This window comes from Saccopteryx bilineata, chromosome 1 (assembly GCF_036850765.1).
Source record: "Saccopteryx bilineata isolate mSacBil1 chromosome 1, mSacBil1_pri_phased_curated, whole genome shotgun sequence".
Classification (NCBI taxonomy): Eukaryota; Metazoa; Chordata; class Mammalia; order Chiroptera; family Emballonuridae; genus Saccopteryx; species Saccopteryx bilineata.
In genome coordinates, this window is record NC_089490.1 from 330,262,440 (window position 1) to 330,276,551 (window position 14,112).

General features: G+C 34.5%; 1 pseudogene; it reads left to right on the forward strand.

The window, feature by feature from the left end:
* The first annotated feature begins 521 nt into the window (after positions 1-521).
* LOC136320523 (acyl-CoA (8-3)-desaturase-like) lies at positions 522-1,825 on the forward strand (annotated as a pseudogene).
* Positions 1,826-14,112: the final 12,287 nt, after the last annotated feature.

Consider the following 14,112-nt stretch of genomic DNA (forward strand, 5'->3'; position numbering starts at 1 on the left):
TTACTTATAAAAAGTAATTTATATTCTGGTTTATTATTAACAGTTTTAATGCTAGGTAATTTACTTAATCCTCATTCAAAAACATTTGTTTTTTCATCTTTACTAATAATTGTATTACCACATAATAAAAATTCTATTCTGTATACTCTAAAAGTATGTAATAAAGTCTTATGCCTCACAAAGGGAATGGGCATAATCTTATATGACTATAATCTTACTATTCTGTCCAGCAAAAATATCACTAGCCTGTTCTTCCTGTTTTATTTATGAGTAAATACTGTCTGTATATCAAATACTACAAGTTTATGTGCTTCTTAGTTGATTTTATTTCAAAATACAAATGGAAATGTTTGTATTCTGTTCTTGCTACATCTGTTATTTTAAAAGATATCTATTACTTTATCTTACATTTTCATGAGTTATGGTCTTGAACTGTAAACACAACCTATTCAGACAGACCTTTAACATATTAGAAATGTTAGAAGGCACGTGAGGTCAGTGCACAACATCACCAGGCCCCGATGGACCCCAAAACCCTGACCCAGTGCCTCACCCTGTGCTACTTCACCGGGGATTAGGTGATGCAACACTCCGGGCATGACAAGGAGCAGTGGCTGGTGATCAAGCAGCAGGTGTACAACATCAGCAAGTTCACCCGCCAGTACCCTGGAGGCTCCTGGGTTATCAGCCATTATGCAGGGCAGGGTGCCACTGGTGCCTTTGTGGCATTCCACATCAAAAAGGAAGTATATGAACTCTCTCCTAATTGGAGACATGTCACCAGAGCAGCCCAGCCTGAGCCTCTGAAGAATAAAGAGCTGACAGTGAGTTCCAGGAGCTACAGGCCACAGTGGAATGGATGGGCTCATGAAGGACAACCTCATCTTCCTCCTGCTGTACCTGCTACACATCCTGCTGCTGGGTGTGTTGCTGCCTGGCTCACTCTTTGGGTCTTTTAGGCATCCATTGTGTCCTGCCTCCCTTGTGCAGTGCTGCTCAGCTCAGGTTGGGCCCAGGTTGTCTGGCTGCAGCATGACTTTGGACACCTGTGTGTCTTCAGCACTTCTTCATGGAGCCACCTGCTACATTATTTTGTGATTGGCCACCAGACGGGGACTCCTGCCAGTTGGTGGAACCACATGCACTTCCAACACCATGACAAGTCCAACAGCTCCTGCAAAGACTCAGACATCAATATGCACCCCTTCTTCTTTGCCTTGGGAAGGTACTCTCTGTGGTGCTTGGGAAACAGAAGAAAAAGTACATACCATACAACCACCTGCACAAATACTTCTTGATTGGCCCCAGCCTTGTTGCCTCTCTACTTCCCTGGTATATTGTCTATTGTGTTATCCAGTGGAAGAAGTGGGTGGATTAGGCCTGGATGAGCGCCTTCTATGTCCCCATTTTCCTCATCTAAATTCTGTTTTGGGGAGTAAGAGGCCTCCTAGGCCTTGTTTTCATGGTCAGGTTCCTGGAAAGCAGCTGGTTTATGTGAATGACACAGTTCAACCATATCCCCATGCACATTGGTCATGACCAGAACAGGGACTGTGTTTTCACCCAGCTTTAGGCAACATGCAATGTCCAGAAATCCACCTTCAATGACTGGTTCAGTAGACATCTCTACTTCCAAATTGAACACCATCTTTACCCCATAATGCCTTGGTATAATTACCAAAAAATGGCTCTCCTGGTGCGATCCCTGAGTTCCGAGATCAGTAGAGAATACCAATCCAAGCTTCTGCTCTCAGCTTTCACCAAAATTGTTCATTCACTGAAAGTGTGTGGGAAAATCTGGCCAGATGCCTATCTTCACCAGTAACAACAGCCACTGCCCCAAATCTGGAAGAGGAGCCTCTGGAGCCAAAGCAGAGGAGAGCTTGAAGAACAATGCCTCTACTATTTTAATACTCAGAGGAGGTTTGTTTGAGGAGATAAAGGCTCTGGCTCAAATCCTTCTTCTTTATTTTCTAGGCAGATCTGTGACACAAAGAGGGTGGGGAAATATGCAAGCCCCCTGGAAAAAGGGGGCTCCATAAACAAGTGAGCAAATGAGGCAACCTAATTTTCTCCTCCCTAGAAACAAATGGAGGCTCCTGATGATTTCTCTTTGCTTCCCTGTAACTCCAAGTTTAATACAATAGCAGTCGGTGAGCACAAGTGACCACGCGGGGAGATACTGACTTACCAGTTATGAGGAAAACGCGGGTTCGATCATCAAGAATGTCAGGGCTATAAGAAATTTTCTTAAACTATTTTCAGCATTATTTTTGAGCAGGAGCAGTGAGGTTAAATGTAATCACCTTATAGTTCCAAACCAGAAATAGGAAGATAGAAACACAGAAGTTTGTGATCATTTGTTGCTGTCATTGGGTATCTTACTCTTAAACTCTGTTTGAGTGTCTTTCTCAGCTGAAGACCAGGGAGGAATTCAAGATAATCTCTTATCAGTCTAATACTGAAAAGCAATTTTTTTTTATCTCCAAGTTTTTAAACTGCTTTTGCAGCTTAACCCATCTCTGGAGAGCAAACAGGAATGTGCCCCAAGAATATGACCTTAACTCCAGGGCTTGACATAGCATTCACACCCTCTTCCCTCCTCACATCCGTGGCCGTGCAGTTCAGGTGAGGGGGTTATTCTCTTGCTCAGCACTGTAAGCATATGGGACACTGGGAAGAGGGAACCATAAACTAGAAGGACAAAGCAGAGCCCTAGGTGAGTTTGCATTTAGTTTTGGGAAAGAAGGGCAATCAGGAAGATGAAGGTCCTAAGGCATGTTGGGATGGGGCTAGAAATACCAACTCTGGTGTCAAAACAAACAAGCAAACTAAAAACTTAAAAAAAAAATACACAGGAGAGGACAGGTTGCAGAAGAGTTCAGATATTTTTCAGTTGGGCAGAATCTGGTTTCAATGAGAAACAGAATTGAAGAATTTTATTTTCATTGGCTTCCTCACCCAGAATAGATCCTTCCCCATTCCTCTGTTCCCTGCCACCTCAGGTTTGGATGTGTTTGACACCATCCTGTCAAGCTATCTGGCTTTGTGCCCAGGCTGAGCAAACCCAGTGACATTTACTGAGCCAAGTTCAGTTCTTCAAAGCATGTCAAACAAGTGGCCTAGACCAGTCTTGTCTCACATGGACAAAAAGGGACACACCAGTGACAAAAGACTCAGACTGTTCCAATGGGAACATGAATGATCTCAAATCCAGTGACAGATGAGAAAACAGGCTTAGCTAGGACAAGTCACATCCAGTCACAGATTGTGGCAGAATGAATATTTGAACTGAGTTTTGAAAAACTCCAATTCTGCATTTATCTTTGTTACTTCCATTTCCTTACCACTTAATCAAAGCCATTTTCTTTAACTAATGCCCAATATCAGTATTATTTTTGGACATGTCAATTTTGTTACCACATTCTAATGAAGTAAAGCTGAAAATTAAAGTTAATTTTGACCAAAAAGAAAAAGAAAGTATGAAAGAAAGAAAAAAATAAGAAGAAAAACAGAAAAATAAAAGCTTACATGACACAGTAACGGGAGGATATATTGATTTAAGAATGGATAAAAATCTATCTATGCTGTTGCAGGGAGAGGATGTAATATGATATTGCAGGGAGGAAGAGATAAGAGTAATATGCATTTTAAAGACATGTATTTTTTACAATGAATGTGTCAGGAATGTTATTAACTCTTGGAGCCAGAATGTTGGCAATAGGCTGTTTCTTGGGCCGGAAAACACGTTCTCTTTCCCTGCCAAAATTCAGAGTTCCACTCTTGAAGAAAATAGGTTAGTCTTTCAGCAGAAATAAAGGCCATATATCAGGAGATTTTGTAAAAGACTTTGAAATGGACAAAAAATGATTTCTGAAGTGTCTTTGTAGTAGAGTGCTGGGTATTATCTAACACCCTTCTGTGATTACCTGATTTTGTGGAAGGGCCTGTGCCCTCCATTGTCTTTGTGCTATTTTATAATTCTGTAATTTATTATAAATTTATAATAATGCAAAAAAAAGACATTTTTAAAAGCAAGAAAAGAATTCCTTCATATTAGGAACAGACTAAAGAACTTTGTTAATGCTGATATAGAATAAGAATTATAAGGCATTAACAGTAAAAGCAATTAGATATTATAGTAGCTTACATAGCATCACAGATATTCAGTGATATGTAAGAAAATATCAGAAATGAACAATAGCAGAAATAGCCCAAAGTATTCAGTGACTCAGATTTTGTCGACCCAAATAAATTGTGGTATATTCTGGGTATGTGATGAAAAAAGGGTAAGATAGCTCCTCTCTTCATAGAGCTCATATGCAATTAAGGAAGAAAAACAACAACAACTAATGTTTGGGCTGTGAGAAGGTTAAGGAGGAAAGAAATAGAACTTATAACTGAAAATTAAAAATGTGGTTGTGAGTGGGCAGAGAAAGCCTCTCTGAGGAGTGGCATTTGAACTGACACATGAAGGATAATAAATAACAGGACAGCAAGAATTGGCCAAAAAGATCTCTGGGCATAGCATACAGTGAGTGCCGATGCCCTAGGCTGAACAAGAATTTTGCTATAAAAAGAAATTTTATCTAAGAGTGTCGTGGGTGAGGGAGAACATGATGTGAGATAAAACTGAATAGTATGCTGGTTTTTGACATTTCACGACCTTGTGGCCATTTAAACGTTTTGGAAATGTATTCTAATTGCAACAAGAACCACAAACAGAGTTTTAGAAGGTAGTGAAATTATATAATTTAAGTTTTTAAGATAAGCCTACTTTCTTGATGTGTGGAGAATATTTGTAGGGGACACCTATGGAGGTGGCAACATTCATTCTTTTTGCCTTCTTAACATCCATTTATTCATCTCCTAGCAATGGTGCCTTGATGTTGTTTTAGGGAATGAATAATCTTTTCCTTCTTTCTGTCCCCATGGTTTGGGTGGGGATGACCCCAGATTTTCATGTAACTGTTCTTGATAAGTAAGGGCAATGTTTCCCAGTGGTCCAGTACTTGGTTAAGGGATGCTCAGATGACTCAGACCAGGTTCATGAGAGCCTACTTTAGATTTTTACTGAGCAAATAATTGGAAAGAGAAATGCTATTGTACTAAAATCAGTGCAATTAGAAGACACTGGAAGTAATCTATGAAGAGATGATAGTGACTTGATTTCAATGAGTGAAAGGAGATAGAAAGCAAAGGGTACACTGTAAATATATCTTTAAACTAGATTGTACTGGCCTTCCTAATGGAATAGATGGAAATAAGTAAGAAAAAATTCTTCAACTTTTGCCAAATGGTGTTAGATGGTGGTGCCAAATAAACTGAAGAAAAGACAAACTTGTTAAATTTGAGACAACTTTGGCCATTTTAGATATATGAATCTGAATGTTAGGAGAGATATGAAATTATATATGTGTGCATATGTGTGGTGTGTATGTGTTTATGTATACACTGCTCACAAAAATTAAGGGATCATGTAACATGCAGAAGCTCCAGTACTTTCAGCCTTTTGTATAGTGCATTTTCGCCAATGAAATAAAAGTTGGTTTTGCATCTCATTTGCATAATTGAACAACCTTTTTTGACTTGTCATTTGTTTTTCTGATGTTCTTGTTTAATAAAAAAAATCAAATGCTTCTTTTTTATTGCATATTCATTATGAAATATCCCCTAATTTTGTGAGCAGCATATTTGGACATATATACAGGTAAGGAGTGAGTGCAGACAGAGAACTTGACAGGGTCCAGATAGTCTTAAGGAGCTCCAACAAAGCAGACTGAATAGGAGCAGAGTGTAAGATAAAAGATAGGAATTGTTAGTGTTCATTATAGTCCTTTCATAAACTGATTCATATAAAAGAATCTTAGCAGTTGCTTAAATTTAAAAATGCTAAATATGCTCTTTGCTATCAAAAAGCAGCTGCAGTGTCTAGGACTATCAAAACAAATGTCTACATGAAGTTACAACTTTACTAGTATATTTTTAGAAAACTGTGCTTTCTGAAATGTTGTCCACTTGCACAGAAGAAAAGATTCCAGTCGACCATTTGCTCCCAGAAAAAAAAAAAACATGACATAGATTCTGAATTCTTAATGAAGCTACTGGATCTTTCCAATTCCAAAGCTAATTTCAATTCCTTTTGAGGGTTATGAGACCAAGTCAAGGGAGCTTTCCCAAAGCAGAGGCTGACGCAGTGAGGTGAGCATCAGGATGAACCAAATTTTCTGCCCCACTGAGGACTTAATAAAAAAAAATGTGTGAAGTTTCACAGAAGTAGTTCTAAGTTTAGACAGGAACATAATTATTTTTACCATTGCACAGCAAAGGCATTAGTTGGTGCTTAGTGACTCATCTTGACTCCATTTTCTTGTATCACAGCAAAGACATTCAAATGGTAAATTAAATCAAGTTGTAGGCACTTAACAGCAATATATTTTTACAATGAAAAGTAATTCCACATATTAAAATAAGGTTTATCATGCTCAGAATTATGTAAGTCCCCTAGATTGAAAGGAATAAAGGATCTTCTCCATTTAATAAATAATGATGACTATCTAGGCTTTGTGGATGTTAAGATAAACAAGAAAGATAGATTCACTGCTTTTATTAATCAATAAGTAATTAATTAGAAGCATTAAAGTAAACAAAAATTAACTAAACAGGTATGTAGTAGTTTAAGATCATGACAATGACCTTGATGGAAAGAGAGCAACAATACTGACTGGGGCAAGGGGTAACCATGCCAACTGGGTATATATGGGAATTCGTCCAATGTGCATCCTCTCTCACTTCCATGTGAGACAGTGTGGCTTATATTCATTTACTCACAGTTGCTAATTACAGGTACTCTTGTAGCTATTAACACCAGAAGAAAAGAAAGTATCATACCCATCCCACACCTACCGAACCTCCCTTACATATTACATATGTGTGAATTCTGAGTCAAAGTAGACTTCCTTTCTCAAAAAACTATTGGTACTCAATTTACTATTTGCCCCATATTCCTTCTTTCTACCCAGCTTCTGTGTAGTTTTTGTGATCACTGTGCCACATGGCAGTAGCACTATGGAGATTAAGCTCTATAAATTATTCCTAGCTCTGTTCTCATTTCTATCATTCTCAGTACGTCTGTTTCCTGACCTGCCATCTCACTCACACTTCCTTTCCCTCCAGAAACAATTCTGGAATAATAGCTAATCATAATAGCAAATATTTATTGTACACTTCCTATATACAAGCACTATACCTATACTATACATGGATTTATTTCATTTATCCCAGTAATTTTATGAGGTTGATCCTTTTATCCATAGTTCAGAGATGTGAAACTGAGCCATAGAGAGATTAAGTAACTTTCTCAAGGTCACAGAAATGTAGAAAGATGAAGCCAGCAATGGAATCCAGGCAATCTGAATCAAGAGCTGGTGCCCTTAGGTTGTATGTTCTTTCATAGCTCATGGGTTAGAAGTAAGGCTTGAGTCTCTTTGCTGCCTTGCTCCACAAAACCTCTTTTAGCTCCTTTTAAAGACTCCTGTTTCTTATTGTTGTCATCTACAAATGCCCTGGCTGATTCATTTCATTCACTAAAGATTTTGATATCTATATTGGGGTATTTGTTTCTTCCTTAATTCCTGCCATCATCTCAGAAAATTCAACATCCACATAGACAATCTATTCAGTATTATATAATAAAGGCTTCCTGACCTTCTTATCATTAATGGTATATTTTACATCATTTTCACGGACTCCTTATAACATATCACCAAAAATATTTTAATGTTTAAATCACAAACATTTCACTTTTATGAATATTCCTATTTGCCTGTGCAGGAAAATTAACTTTCATAGTTCTTCACTTTCTTTGAGCCTTCAACTCCATTGATCTCTCTACCCTCTTCCAAAGTGTTAAATTTCTTACACTTTTGATGTATTTTAAACTAGTATTCCATTCCATTAGTTCTTCCAAAGCTTTCAATTAAAAAAAGCAAAAACAGGAAAATAATCCTGAATTCAACAATTCTTGTTAACTGTGTCTGTGTCTACACTAAGGCAGTTGAACAGTCCTAAATGAATGGGTCTTCCTACAAACTCAGTCAACAATCCACAATTTTTATAAATATAATTCTCAAGTCATCTTTATCTAATTTCTGTAACAAATAGTTCAAACTTCCTCTGTTCTTTACAAATCATGATAAGCTCACCATACTCTCTACTTTCAGCCAATAACTGCATTGTTCTTAAATGATTAGAGCCATCAAATAGGAGTCTTGTTCAACATTCTGCAACCAAATCTACTCTTCTGCCTTCCTGATTTTAAAACAGTATGTTTCTCCAACCTCTTGAAAGCCAATTCTTCATTATATAATGAGTCCTAGCCCCTCCCACATTATCTAGAATTTATGCTAATATGGAATGCTTCAGCTTTCAGAGTATCCTTTTTTTTAATACTATGACCCACAGTAAGAAATATATGTTACATTGCAACCTAATATGTACATATTTTGTATATGTACTACTGTACATATAAACATCATATGTAATATATATACTACATACAGGTAGTATGTATGAATATACAAAGTAGGTCTCTTACTATGAATTGCAGTAGACAATTTATACAAATAACCTAAACAAAGTTTCATAAAATATTAGCTTATCACATATGATGCACTGATATTTTTCTTCTTTTCTTGTTTTTTAAATTCTGGTCACCACTCACTACACTGATGTTGCTATGTACTAATAAGTCATAACTTGCAGTTTCAACCATAGTGAATTACTCTATTCCCCTATAACTTTGAGTTCTTTCATCTAAAAACTTATTAAGAGCTTTCAGCCTAAGTGATCATTCAGTTCATATCCTCCACACATTTAGACTTAACAGAAAAGTTATTCAATTTCAGTCTCCACATTTTTATCCCATTAACTTCTCATACCAATCTAATCTGCCTTCTGCCTCACTACTCCATGAAAACCACTCTCCTTAAATTTCAGTTAGCTCTTGTAACTAAATTCAATTAACATATTTCAGCTTTCATCCTACTCAATATCTTCTCCCCCTCCTTATTGAAATATTACTTTGGCTTTACTTTCATGACAGACATTCCATCAATTTTCCTCCCTTCTTTCTTCCTACCTTCTTTCAGCCTCTTTCTGCTGACTCCTCTGTTAGGCTCTCAAGTATTGGAGGACATCTATTCATTTTACCTTCAATTTCATCATCTCTTTCTCATGGTTTACCTCTTGTTCTCATTCTTACTGCCATTGTTGGGTTTACCATATCGTTTTAGGGGACAAGTTAGATATCATATTTAAAGGCTAGAGGCCTTTGGACATTAGTTATGTAATAAGGCTACTTATATATCTATCAGAAAATCAATGTTCACCTTTTATTAAAACTCATTCTATTTCTCCTCTAATTTCATTAATTTGATTATTTCTACTGACCCCAGGATACCTTTATTTTTGGTTTTAAAATGACTAAAATAAGGTGTGTTTTTAAGTCTATGCTTTCTTCCTTAAGGATTACAACCAAGCAAATCATATTTGTATATCTTCATGGTTACATTAACAATTGGAGAGACACAAAAAACAGCAAAACTGTAAAAATTTTACTAGAGAAATTAAGATACTATTCTACTAACATTTGATTTGTATGATTTAGTTAATATATGGACAAGCAATTATAAAATTATAGTGATGTGTTGTTAATTAAATAGCTTATATTTAAAAGGAAAAATGTCCAAGTTATCAAGCCATTACTGAAAAGGGGTGAACTGACTTTTATATTTGGAATATTTTATTAAATAATAATAATGCACTTATTAAAAAATATTTATGTCAAATTTAAGTCCTTTTAACATTATAATTGAAGTTATTAAAAGAAAATACTACTCTTATTCCTGGACAAATTTATGAATGTTAAAAGTGTCAATAATCAAAATTGACTTGAGTACAGAAATACCCTTTAAAATATATCAATATAAACCAAATGATTTCCAACTATAGTAGACTTATTTGATCATACTACATTGTTATCCCAAGTCTTTTTATGTTTTAACATGGCCAGTCAAGAAATAAAATCTCCACATTAAATTCAGTGTCCTTACCATTCCAACCTAGGGGAGTAAAAAACAGACAGTCATTCTGAAAAAAATCTCACAGAAAAAAGTTGAAGGTGTTTATGAGGTAGAGGCTTTCTCTAAAAATGTTGGCCATTAAAAATGACCAAATAATTTCCCCAAGTATATAATTTTCAAAAATTATTGTGTTAATCTACTGGTTGGATTGATATGGGGTATGAAATGGTAAAACACAACCTGTAGAATCAGTTGAATCAAAACTTGTCCCTGATTAACCAACCTGATGATATTCTTCAGAAGTCCCTTCTGGAGAAAGCAATACTGAGTAATGATTAAAGGTACAGGCTATTGAGTCAGATTCCCTAGTTTAAATGGTCACTTTTGCCACTTGTTAGCTGTGGCATCTTGGGCAAGTTACTTAAACTCTGTCATTTAGTCACTTTCATAAAAGGGAAAATAATAATACCTACCTTATGAAGTTATCTGTATGAACAAATGACTTATAAAGATCGCAGTGTAAAACCTAGAAAATAGTAATATTCTGATAAGTGTTGGCTACAGACACTATAAATTTAATTTTAATGGCTTGTTTCTTAAACGGGTTAAAAACTGCTCAAGCCTAGGAGCCAAACATTAATTTTACTTTCACATCTAATACTAGGATGCAGTAAGTATTTAGGGGATACCTGTTAATAATAATAATAAAATAAAAATAATAATATAAAAGTATCTTATGATACATCTTAGAAGAACATTATAATACTGACTAGAATTTAGATTCCAATGACAATGATTCCATGTGAGTCCTTCAAAGTAAATTAATTATACCAAAGCAAATACCTGCAAGTAAATTACATATACACATTGTTTTTCAGAAGTCTACAGATATGTTTAGGCAGATATTATTATCATGAGACTGTTCTGCCAGCTTTTAAATAGAAAGATACAAGATCAGCATTCCTTAAATAATGTTTTATGTATATATGTAAAGGGGTTATTGTCTATAAAATTTTCTAACTTTATGATTTAATTTATATGATATTTACTATAAGTATTTTCTAGATCATCTGAAAATTATCTTAAACCTAAGAACTGCTTCATAAATCCAGTATACAGTTTGTGTTTATGATAATGGTGTAATAAGGAAGAGTTTTTAATTGTCAGAGTCTGACAAGAAAATAACCATTTATGTATAACTGAAGAGTTTTGTCAGGTGACAGCCAAATATATCAGTATATTGAATGAACAAGGTATTAAAATCAATTTAATACAAAAATGTTATAGGAAATTGAGTCATCACATAGTCATTTCAAATTAAGTAATCTTTGCTTTCAAAGAGTCAGTACCATTTTCAACTTGAGAAAAGTTATTTATGTTGAACAAGACATACATTCATTACATCAAATTAATTGTTAATGCTAATTTTTTTGTTTCATAGTTTTGCTTATATAAATACACAAGAATAATAAACAAAAGAAAATTATACTTATTTCTGTTTTTACATATTTAAGTAATACCATAGTAAAAAGTAATTTAATAACCATTAGCAATATAGAAAGATGCTTTCCTTTTAAAATGATTTCATACATTACTCAAGTGAGAAATATTAAGATGAAAACAAGGCCATTAGCATGTTAAACACTATAGTATAAGGAGAAATTTAGCAGTATTTAACAAAAACAAATACTTTCTGGACAATTAGATATTTACCTCAATTATTATTCTCTTCTGTAGAAGAGGAATTGGCAAACCATAGCCCATGGGCCAAATCCAATCTACAGTGCATTTTGTAAATAAAGCATAATTGGATCACAGCCACACCCATTCATTTATGTCCTGTCTGTGGCTACTTTTGCCTAACAATACAGTTAAGTAGCTATGAGAAAGGCTTCTAAGCCCAAAATATGTATTATCTGAAACTTTAAATACTTGCTGACTTCTGCTATAGAATTTTTTCTTTTTTTTTCTTGGTTTTAAATATATCTTAAAATATCTTTACATAAATCAATGGAACAAAATGAAGAATAAATATACCTATATGAGTTAGCATGACAAATTTTTATGAATATAAAGTGCAAAAAGTAGTCAATGGAAGAAAGATAGCCTTTCCATAAAAAATGCCTCAACCTAGACCTCACATGTTCTATAAAACTTTAAAATAATTCTAAATGAATCCTGAGCTTAAATGTAAAATATAAAACTAGGGGAAAAAATAGAAAAAATCTTTAGCATCTAAGTATATAAGATGAATTCTTATCCTTAATGCCAAAAGCACAATCCATAAAAGAATAATTGATAAATTAGACCTCATCAAAATCAAAAATTTTCTACAAAAGACCTGTTAAGGGATTTAAAAAATGAACTACATCTGGGAGGAAATGTTTGCAAACCACACAAAGGACTAGTATCTAGACTATATAAAGAACCAGAATAAGTATCTGAATTGTATAAGAAACTCTTAAAATGCAACAATAAAGGACAATACAAGTAGAAAACAGGAAGAAGATGAAGAGGCATTTCATCAAAGAAGACATGTAAATGAAAAATTTATTGTTTGGGTTTGTTTTTTTTTTTGGCCATTTATGTACCACCAAAGAGGATAATTTGATAGCACATGAGAGGATGTTCAACAAGCTTTGCCATTAGAAAAATGAAACCTAAACTAAAACCACAATGAGATATGACTACACACTTATCAGAAGGGTTAAAATTAAAAATTGTAACATACCAAATGCTGACAAGCATGCAGAGAAACTGGATCAGTCATATACTGCTGGTGGGAATATAAAATAGTATAGCCACTGTGGAACATTTTGAAAGTTTCTTATAAAACTAAACATACAACTACCATATGACCCAGCAGTTACTCTTGACTATTTATCCCAGAGAAATGAATATTTACATTCATGCAAAAACTTTTAACAAATGTTTATAACAGCTTTATTTGCACTGACTAACCACTGGAAACAACCCAGATGTCCTTCAGTGGGTGAGATCTTAAACTATAGCACATATATACCATATGTGCTATATACCATAGAATACAATTCAGCAATAAAAAACTGTGAAGTAATGATATGTTCAATAACTTGGATAAGTCTCCAGGGAATTAACTATTACAAAAGGCTTTGTAATTATAAAATTCCACTTACATAACATTCTAGAAGTGACAAAAGTATAGAAATGGAGACAAATTAGTGATTATTAGAGATTAAGGAAGGTGGAGGACTGAGAAGGCATTGTTTTAAAGGGTATACAGGTAACTATCAATATATAGTGATGAAACTGTTTTGTATCTTGACTGTGATGGTAATTACATAAAGTGGTGATACATGTGGCAAAATTGCATACAACTAAATACACACAAATGAGTACATGGAAAACGGGGAAATCTGAAAAAGATAAATGGATTGTATCAATATCAATTTCCTCATCATGGTACTTGTATGATAGTTTTACAAGATGTCACCATGGGAAGAAACTAGGTGAAAGGGACATGGGATCTCTCAGTATTATGATGGTAAAGCTGCATGTGAATCTTCAATAAATTCCATATAAAAATTTTAATTACATTTTTTAAAACTTCTCCATAGAATATAAGTAGCTTTTAAATATTGTTCTCATCATTTGTGCTTTAAGCAACTTTCTCTATGAAATTTTAATGTATAACTTATTCAAAAAATATGCATTAGGTAATCACAAAATTAATAACAATGTTGTACTAGGCACTTAGGAATAAAAGTAAAACTTAACTTTGTCTACAATGGAACACTTACTGAGAAGATAACAGCCAATTTCTACCTGAAAGTGTCTTCCAATTAATTATACAAATACCACAAAATATATATTAAACTCTGTTATATAAGTTCTATAACTCACAGATATGATAGAATAAGCTTATTTTTAAATGCTTTGGACAGAGCTCCAGACATGAGCTCTGGATTCAGAATGCTGGGCTTTGCATTACATCTTTTCTACCTACCAGCTGAGATACTAATTTAGGCAAGTTAATTAACTCCTCTATGCC